Genomic DNA, 9,399 nt, shown 5'->3' on the forward strand with positions numbered 1-9,399 from the left:
CACTGCAGCTTTGAAATAGGCAATGTCAATAAATTGAATAATTTTCAATCGCAGAAAATCTCATAAAGACGAAACATTACAGCTTTAAACATACCGCCCGCCTCGTGAGTGGTAACTGCACGATGAAAAAAAACAATAAGTGCTTAATCGAGCATTTGTGAAAAACGCAAACGCCGCTCGCCGTAAAGAAACAGTATACATGTAACAAAAATTTAATAGTCTTAGCCGCCCGCTATAATCCACTAAGTTTACAGAATAATTTCTTATAAATCTAATTAATAATAGTTGTTCAGATTTCGCTTATTTCTTTCGCTCTTACTGGTAACAGAAAAATCTGAGTAATCGGACGTTCGTATTCCGAACTGGCAGTTTTTACAAAAACAGAACGTACTAAATCATCCTTTCTCTTGTAGCATTTATCTATGCGATCTGACAACCATCTAGAAGGCGGTAAAGAATCATGTTTCAAAAGAACGATATCACCGATTACAAGATTTAGCTCTTTGTTGAACCATTTGTAGCGTTTTTGTAAAGACTGTAAATAGTCTACAGCCCAACTTCTCCAGTAAATATCTGAAATTTTTTGTACCAACTGCCATCGATTTAATCGATTTTCCGAAGTAAATTCCAATGAGAGTTCTGGAATGCTGTTCAAAGGGGCTCTAATCAGAAAATTTCTAGCTGTAAGGTAGGAAAAGTCTTCAGGAACATTTGAAAGAGGGAAAATAGGACGGGAATTTAGGCAAGGTTTGTACGAGTACGAAAGGTATAAAACTCTTCGTAGGTAAGAGTATGTGCACCTACAAATCTTTTCAGGTAGTGTTTAAAACTCTTAACTCCAGTATCCCATAAAACTCCAAAATAAGGAGCGGAAGGAGGTATGAAATGCTAAGAATTACCTTGAATTGCGAACTCATTATGCAAATTAGCATCCAGTCTAAGATTCAAAAGACAACTTTTTAATTCCCGGTCAGCACCGTGAAATGTCGTACCATTATCACTGTATAAGTGTACAGGTCTTCCTCGCCTTGAAGAAAATCGCTGAAAGGCGGCATATGAATAAGCAGAAACGAGTTCTAAATGGACAGCTCACTTACGACCGGAAGCAAAGCGAAAATTAAATGGGCCTGCATAGTCCACATCAGAATATGTGAATGGACGATTTGGGGTTACTCTAGATTCAGGTAAGTCCCTCATAAGTTGTTGAGGCAAAGCCGCTCTCTCACGTGTGCAATCCAGGCAACCTTTGATCAGTCGTTTAACCAAAGAGCGAGCTCCTAAAATCCAGTAACGCTATCTGAGCGTATGTAAAGTTAATTGCTGACCACCGTGTAAAGATTGAAGGTGAGCATGTATGGCGATAAGCTCACTTATGTGACGATACGGCAAAATGATAGGATGCTTCTCATTAAAACTGATAGGAGCATGCCGTAGTCTTCCACCTAATCTTAAGAGATTATTGGAATCCAAAAATGGATTCAAACTTTTTAATAGCGAGTATTTTGGAACCACCCTATCTTCTTCGTTCAAAGCTTTTACCTCATTAGAAAAGGAATTTGCCTGGACAAATTTAATCTAAAACATAACAGCTTGTTGGATTTCAATCGCATTAAGAGACATGGTTGAAAATTTTGGTTTAGGCTTATTAAGTTTTGAGTTTTTGAACACAAAAGAATCAATAAACGTTTCTAAATAGGCAGTTACGCGAAGCAATCTTGGCCAAGAGGAAAATTCAAGCATGAAGGTAAATGGACTTTTGATCACACTAAAAACATGACAACTCTCTAGTGGCCATTTTGAGGCCATTTTGAGGAATTCAAAGTTAACCAAGGAGGACCTTGCCACCATGAGGAATGCCTCATCAAATTTTTGGGCGTGAGTCCCCGTGCAGCGCAGTCGGCTGGATTATCTTTAGTAGAAATGTATCGCAATTTCGAGCGAGGTACCAGCTCATGAATTAGGAAAACTCTATTGGAAACAAACGCAGGCCAATTGAAAAGATGTATTCCTAGCCAAGCCAAAACTGTTCCGGAATCAGTGAGACAGTAAACAGGTGTTTCATCCAATGACATAGTTTCCATGACAAACTTAAGTGTCTTAGTTAGAAACGCAGTTCCACACAACTCCAAACGAGGAATTGATACATGTTCAACAGGAACTACTTTAGATTTAGCCATTAGTAGGCAAAAATGAGCCTGTTTTAAATCTTCACTAAGTATTCGAATGTAAACGGGAGCTGAATAAGCTTTTGACGAATCGTCAGAAAAGCCATGAAGTTCGAATTCAAATTTTGTTTGCAGTTGTCGTGTCCATTTGGACACTATAAATGCTTCTAATTTTTTCATAGAACCATGATAATTTAACCATTGAATTTTAAGATCATCAGGTAGTCTGTCGTCCCAGTTGAGTTAATGCAGCCAAAGTTCTTTCATTACAATTTTTGCCACTTTTATGACTAAAGTTATCCAACCCATAGGATGATACAACTTAGCTATTAATGAAAGAACAATATGTTATGTTGGATTTTCGACTAAAGAAGAAGTCACTTTGAAAAGGAAAATCTACTTCCTTCATGATAAGCTAACTGTTTAACCACTTTGTTCGCCAAATAAGGAGCACAGGCAGTACCGTAAATAACGGTTAAAAGTCTACAAGCGACGAGTCTTTTATCAAGAGAAATCCATACAATTCTTTGTTAGTCGCAATCCCGAGGGTCAACTAGAATTTGCCTAAACATTTTTTCAATGTCAGCCATATAAACAAAGCGATGTAATCTCCAATTCATAATCATTGAAACTAAATAATTGATAATCTTGCGACCGATGTGACGATGATAATTCAAGGAAGAATTATTGGAAGTTAAACTGGAATCGTTGAAAACAACCCTCAGCTTAATAGTTAAACTACTTTCTCTTAAGATTGGGTGATGAGGCAAATACACAGTTTGTGGAAAACTATCCAATTCCTTTTCTTGAAGTAGTTCCATGTGTCCAAGGCTTTTATATTCTGATAAGAAACTGGAGTATTGTAACAATGATTCCGATTTCTTCGGTAAACGATGGATTACTTTATTCAAAACCATCTTAGCTCTCTTCAGGGATGCACCTATTTTTATAGGAAGACCGTTTTGAAAGGTAAGCGTATCATGTAACGTCCGTCTTTTGTTCATTGGTAATTCGTGGTGAAATGCTTATCACAAAATATTTCGTTATCTGTCAAAGTTTTTTTAAAGGGAACTTCCTCCAACTCCTAGAACCTGGTTAAGTCTTCATGCAAGACTTCTGCTAAAATAGCCTGATGTGCTGTAACTGAAATGTTAATTTCTATTTTATGTGTGACTGAAACCAGCCCAGATAGTATCCAACCAAAAACGGTACTTTGCGCAGTAAGAGAACCCAACATATCTTGTTGGAGACCAGGAAGTAAACATGAGCCATATTTGTCGGCTCCTCAAATCAAATCAACTTGATGGGGGCTGAAGGGATTTGCATCTGCTAAACCTAACTCTTTTAATTGATCTTCATTCCCCACGTTAGATCTTACGGAAGGAGTATATGATGTAAGGTATAATAATACTAAAGCTTGGATGTCGACTTTAGGACACTTCTTTTCTGTAGGAATTAAATTAAATTCTGCTAACTTTCTTGAATAACCAATATTAACTCCTCCAACCCCATATACCACTGCTTTAACCTTTTTGTAGCGTGGACCTAATATTTTCATTTTTTCTCTCGGTAATAAAACAACATTCAGATCCTTGGTCCAGCAAAACTCTTAATCTGTGACTTCTTCCATTTTCAGCTTGGAAGGAATTAACAGTCGTAGCAAGTAAGGCTGAGCGCAACAAATTTGAATGATTATTCAGAAAATGAAACGAAACTTTATCATCTGGTTCTTTAAGCAAAACATGATTCACCCCCACCCCTAGGGTGGAATTGCCGGGGTCATTTGATTGTGACGCGAGAGAACCTGAAACTGCCAATTGAGAATTAACCGATGCAGAGTTAGTTTGTGGTAAGGTGGGATCTGAATTATAATCATCTGAATGCAACAGGGAATTATGTCTCCTACCACACTTGTAACATTTGAATTTACTAATACATTTATGTGGTCGATGTCCAGGCGTGAGACAATTATAACAGCAATGATTATTTGTAGCAACTTCCCTACGCCTTTCCACAGACAGAGTTTTGAATTGGTAGCATTTAAATAAAGAGTGATTATCCTTATAAAGGAGACACTTTGGGCTGGAAATTGCATTGTGGCTCCTAACTCCCGAATGTTTTGAAGTCCTACTCTTTTCTTGAGAACTTGCAATAGGTTTTGTAGCTTCAATAGCCAATGACTCATTTGTTTTATCGCTTAAGTTTTTTAAGTCTTCCAGAATATTATTCGACACATTAGGAAGATTGATAAAGGCTTGTAAATGAGTTGAGAGTAAAGCTCTTTTGTTGTTAAATGTGGTCTTTAGCGACTCCCAAGCGGAGATAAAGTTAGCATCAGTTATCGAAACATGTCTTAAAAAACTTTCAGCTTCGCCCTTTAAGGACGATTTCAAATAGTGTAATCTTGTGACATTTAACAAGGAATCCTTTTGAATTATCAAAGCATTAAATAAATCGCGAAAATTCTCCCAATCCTTGTAGTCTCCTGAAAACTTCGGTAAAATGATTTGAGGGAGACCAGGAATCATGACGAATAATTTGAGACTGATTTAAACTTTCATTAACCTTAGTCTTAGAAGTAAGAAAGAGCAATTGATTATATAAAAAATCTCACGCATTGAGATAAGCATCTTGAATAGCGAGATACTCAGACTTTGGGAAATATACCAATTTCTCACGCTCAGCCGACGTAGTTCCAGCTTTAATCTCCAGCTGCAGGGTTTCACAACTCTTTCAGCGTTGGTCAAGAAGTTCTATCCGGGATTTGACAGTAGCCACTGTTAGATTGGCTTTTTCAACTTTCTTAAAATTGGTTTCAGTGCATAAAAACTAAAAGTTTCAGCTAAAATTGAAAAGTCTTTATTTGCAAACTAAAGGACTGATTTAGTTTGGTTTTAAAGTGCTCTGATAAAACGACCAAATTTGAGTGTGCGAGAGCATAATAATTAATAAAATGTCAAGAAATCATCACTGAAATACTACGGTCTGAATTATTATTATTTTGTTTGCCAGAACGAACCTCTCTCATCATGGGTAAATTAAAGTTGTCATCTTACCACAGGAGAAGGTTAGACATCGACGAAGTCTTATATTAAGTGTGCTGACAATCATTCAAATATCAGCTGGCCAACCTGTTATTTCTTTCTTCAGGTGAAGAATAATTAAAGACCGATCCAGTGAAGAATGACAGCGTGAAAGAGTACAGTACAGACTGTTTGGAGAAGGACGACTGCCTTACAGTACATGCGAAGATGTTGTCACCAGCTTATCCTTGCTATGTGACCTCAAGCCGTCATATTTTCCACCTAGTTCCTGTGCTTTCACTTCATAAAATTTCTCACTTTGATCTTTTCTGTACCAATTTTACACTTTTTAATGTTTTTTTTTCACGATCTTCAATCCGGCTCGAAGGACCTTTTTTTTAGTTCTTCGAAAAGATCGGACAACGATCTGACGCGATTCACTGCTGCTCGCACACTGTTTTTCTCAAGAGGCAAGGCTATCATCACAAACTCAAACTGAGAAATCACGTCACTTCAAATATTTCTTTATGTAATAAGGTAAATAAAAATAGCTTTGAAATAGGTGATGTCGATAAATTGAATAATTTTCAATCGCAGAATTACTTTAAAAATATATATTTTCTTGAAAAAATAAAAAATTAGTGAACGAATGTTATCAAATATTTCACTCGACTAGTAGTAATAATTTTAACCAACCAATAATAACACATATTTCACTAGACCAATATTAATAATTTTAAGCGAGAAAAACCCAGAATACAGTACTGAAAATGTTAATTTCACGAAAAATAGACATTGTTTGTTTTAAGGGTAGTTTTCAGGTACTCTTGCGGGTGTGCTAGAGGTTTCAAACCCATATGTTTGCTACATGAAATTCTTTGATGGATATTTCTCAATAGGCCGCCATACTTTTCCACCCCACCTTTTTAAACCTCAAAAGATTATTTCCAATACTCAAAAAAGTGATTTTTACCCACGAATTTTATATGGGAAGCTTCAAGTGAAAACCGGCACCTGTTAAAATAAACAAAATTAAAATAAAAAATTAGAGATTTTTTTTTTGAAATTGGAATAATATTGGGGGAATCGTTGTCCAAAAAAAAAAAAAACGTTTTTGAGCCACCCTACCCATGTGGAAATTTGTTAATGGGGCTGAGCTGGCCTAAGACTGGAAAAACTAGGCCCTGGTTCGGTGATCAAGCCTGGGTTGAGCTAGAATGAAACGCTAAATCTGGCCGGGGCCTGGCTCGATCGTCAGACTCAATCGCCGAGACTGTTCCTGGCTTGACTATAGCTTATTATCGATTCCGCTCAGCGCCATTTTATTTAAGTACATATTTAGTTAAAAATAATATTTTTTTGTTACTAAATAAATGGTTTTTTATGAAAAAATGTGTATATTTCTACCAAAACCTCCTATAGTCACTCCTGAAATAATGCTTGAATACATGTTAAAAATTAAGGCTTTTAGTTCCGTGAAAATTTCTTGCAACATTTTTTCATTGAAAGGCACGTTCTTTCTCTTTATTTTCCTTTTTGGACCATTTGATTTGATTAACTTTTCTCTCAGTTATGAATTTTTTCAGCTTTTTAGGAACACATTTTCGATTTTTTTAAGCGTCGAATCGATTTGACCCCCCCCCCCCCAAAAGCCCTGTGGCAAAAAAAGCCCTGTGGTCAACGGGTTAAACTAATCACGAAAATGTATTCTAATTAAAAATATCGAAAACATGACACTGATTGACACTCGCTTGTCGCTCTGTTAGTCTCGACGTTCAGATTACTTGGAATGTTTTCGGTTCGCATCGCGTCCACAACGGTGAACAATTCTCTCGTCGAAGCTACTTGCAACAGAATATCAGAATTGGGAGCACTGCACTGCTATGTAGCCGGGCTCACGCTATAGCCACTAGGAAATACAAGCTAGAACCCAAACTCGTTTTGCTTTTAACAATTTTGATCTTTTTTTTTAAATTTGTGCAGCCATTTTTTTAAATGTTGTTGTTTACAATTTTGACCTTAATTTCGAATTCTTTGATCTCGAAAACCTCTTGACGACTACTTTTGGTGAACGGAACGTCAGTTTTTTAGAGATGGTCGCTATTTTGTAGCGGCTATTTTTATTTTCACAATTTTCACCTGAAGTTCGAATTCCTTAGCCCGTAAACATAAAGGTACTGAGTTTCAAGAATGTTCGCCAGCTATATGGATTTTGGCCAACTTTTCGAGTGTTTCCGGCCACTGTGCGTACCACGGCTTCAGATAAGAGGAGCCCTGATGGAAATGTTGAAAGCTTATGAGGTTTTGATGAAATAATGATAAGTTATGGAGAGTTTTATACTTCTGCATTTTTCCCGCAAGTGTTTTAGCATATTGTTGACACGCAGGGATGCTTTTCAGGCTATTAACGAGTGAATGCTTGGCACCTCCAAGAGCACCGATGATAAGGACGACTAATTCAACATAATATTCCACGTACAATCGTTGAAACTCCCTTATAATGTGTCTATACCTCTCATTCTTATCATTCTCCTTGACTATGATGTTTTTGTCAGCTGGTGCCGAAAATTCAATTACAAACATGGTTCGCTTCTCGAAGTCAAGAAAAACCATGTCAGGCTTCGAGTCTGCAACAGAAACAATTGTCGAGAATATAAAGTTCCAGTATATGCGGCACTTCCCATTATCGACAATTGACTTGATTCCCCTAGGAGTGTTTAGAGGAATGATATTAAGGTTAATGCCGTAAGAGTGACAGAGATGGTAATAAGGCACACTTAGAGCCGCATTGTGTCTTTGGACGTAGGTCGTTCCCGCATGAGTTTGACAGCTAGATAGTGTGTGAGCTAAATGCTCGGGGTGTGCATGGCACGCCCTGCAGCTATCATCAGGAATGTCTTGGCTCAAAATGTGGCGACGGTATGTTAAGGTGGAAATGACACCGTCTTGGCATGCAAAAATGAAACCCTCTGTACCAGACTTAAATCCGAGCGATTTAAGGAAAGCAAACGTTAGCTCACACGACAATGACTGATCCTCCAAATTTCTGTGAAAGATACCTTACATCCTCTTATCGAGGAGCTCTTCACGAAAGTTTTTCTCTTGTGCTTTCTTAATCCGGACTTTCAGGAATGAGTTTTGAACCTTGGCGGTAAAATTCATGCCAGATGTGATGTAGTAAATCAGACACTGAATGCGGGACGCGTACTGTCTTGCCCAGCCTATCTTTATGGCAAGTTGATGCATTCGTCTTTTGGTCTTATGATCAACCGTTGGTTTTTTTTACGGTTCGCTTCGGCCAAAGCTCTCGCTGCATTATACACACAATAATTGATAGCCCAGAGGTCGGATTCTCCGGAAAAATGTCCACGAAGCTCGTCATCCATTTCAGCCAGATCTTTAGGCTTGAGAGAAACCTCGGTGTTGATGTTCTCCGGGTCGTAAAGCATCGCTCTTCATCAATTATATGCCTGCCCGCGGTTGGTCTTAGTGTCGTCTCTCTTTCTCTGTTGCCGGCTTGTTCTAGCTGTTGTAGAGTAGGCGTTCCGCTTACATAGCCCCTTTTACGGAGTAGTTCAGCATGGTTTCGCAGACGTTGCTGCGAAAAGTGCGATAGCTCCGGGTGTTTCCCGCACCACAGAGCATGCAGTCGTGCCATGTAATCCCGTTCAGGGGCCACACTCGCATCGTAGCAATCTAGCAAGTCGTGATTCAGTCGCTCCGTCCACCCAAAGGTCGCGAGATCCCGCCGATCCATCGCATTGAATCCATTTTCATTGGCTCCCCCAGCTCTAGATTGGTCAGCATTTTTGGCCGACCCATTGTCGGGAGCTCTGCGCGTTCTGTTGTTTTGAACCGCACTTACTACAACTACGTTTGGTGTTCTCATTGTTGTTCCCACGAGAAGCTAGGGAAAGGGGTTCGTCCATCCTTGTAAAGCCCCGCATGCAAGGATAAGGCTGCGTACTATGAGAGGTCGCCCGATATCCCAGAGTCACCACTCTAGACACCTCACCCAGGTGCCATTCAGATTTCAGCACGGTTTTGACACCTCCGCTTGGGGGTTAATTCCTTTTGGACCACCCCTGGAAGATTGTCCGCGACTGCCTATTTATTTTTGTAACCATATTCAGCAAAAACCCTTGGTACTGGGACCCTCTATTCTCAAACCGAGGACGCGCTCGGTGGCTTTGCCATAGGCCCTTCAGTTT

General features: G+C 38.8%; 1 protein-coding gene across 5 annotated transcripts in view; it reads left to right on the forward strand.

Annotated features, from left to right (window-relative positions):
• LOC117173207 (glucose dehydrogenase [FAD, quinone]-like) overlaps positions 1 to 9,399 on the forward strand; it is a 164,928-nt gene that overhangs the window by 83,012 nt on the left and 72,517 nt on the right. The gene's annotated exons all lie outside the window — the stretch shown is intronic.

Source organism: Belonocnema kinseyi, chromosome 5, assembly GCF_010883055.1.
Source record: "Belonocnema kinseyi isolate 2016_QV_RU_SX_M_011 chromosome 5, B_treatae_v1, whole genome shotgun sequence".
Taxonomy (NCBI): domain Eukaryota; kingdom Metazoa; phylum Arthropoda; class Insecta; order Hymenoptera; family Cynipidae; genus Belonocnema; species Belonocnema kinseyi.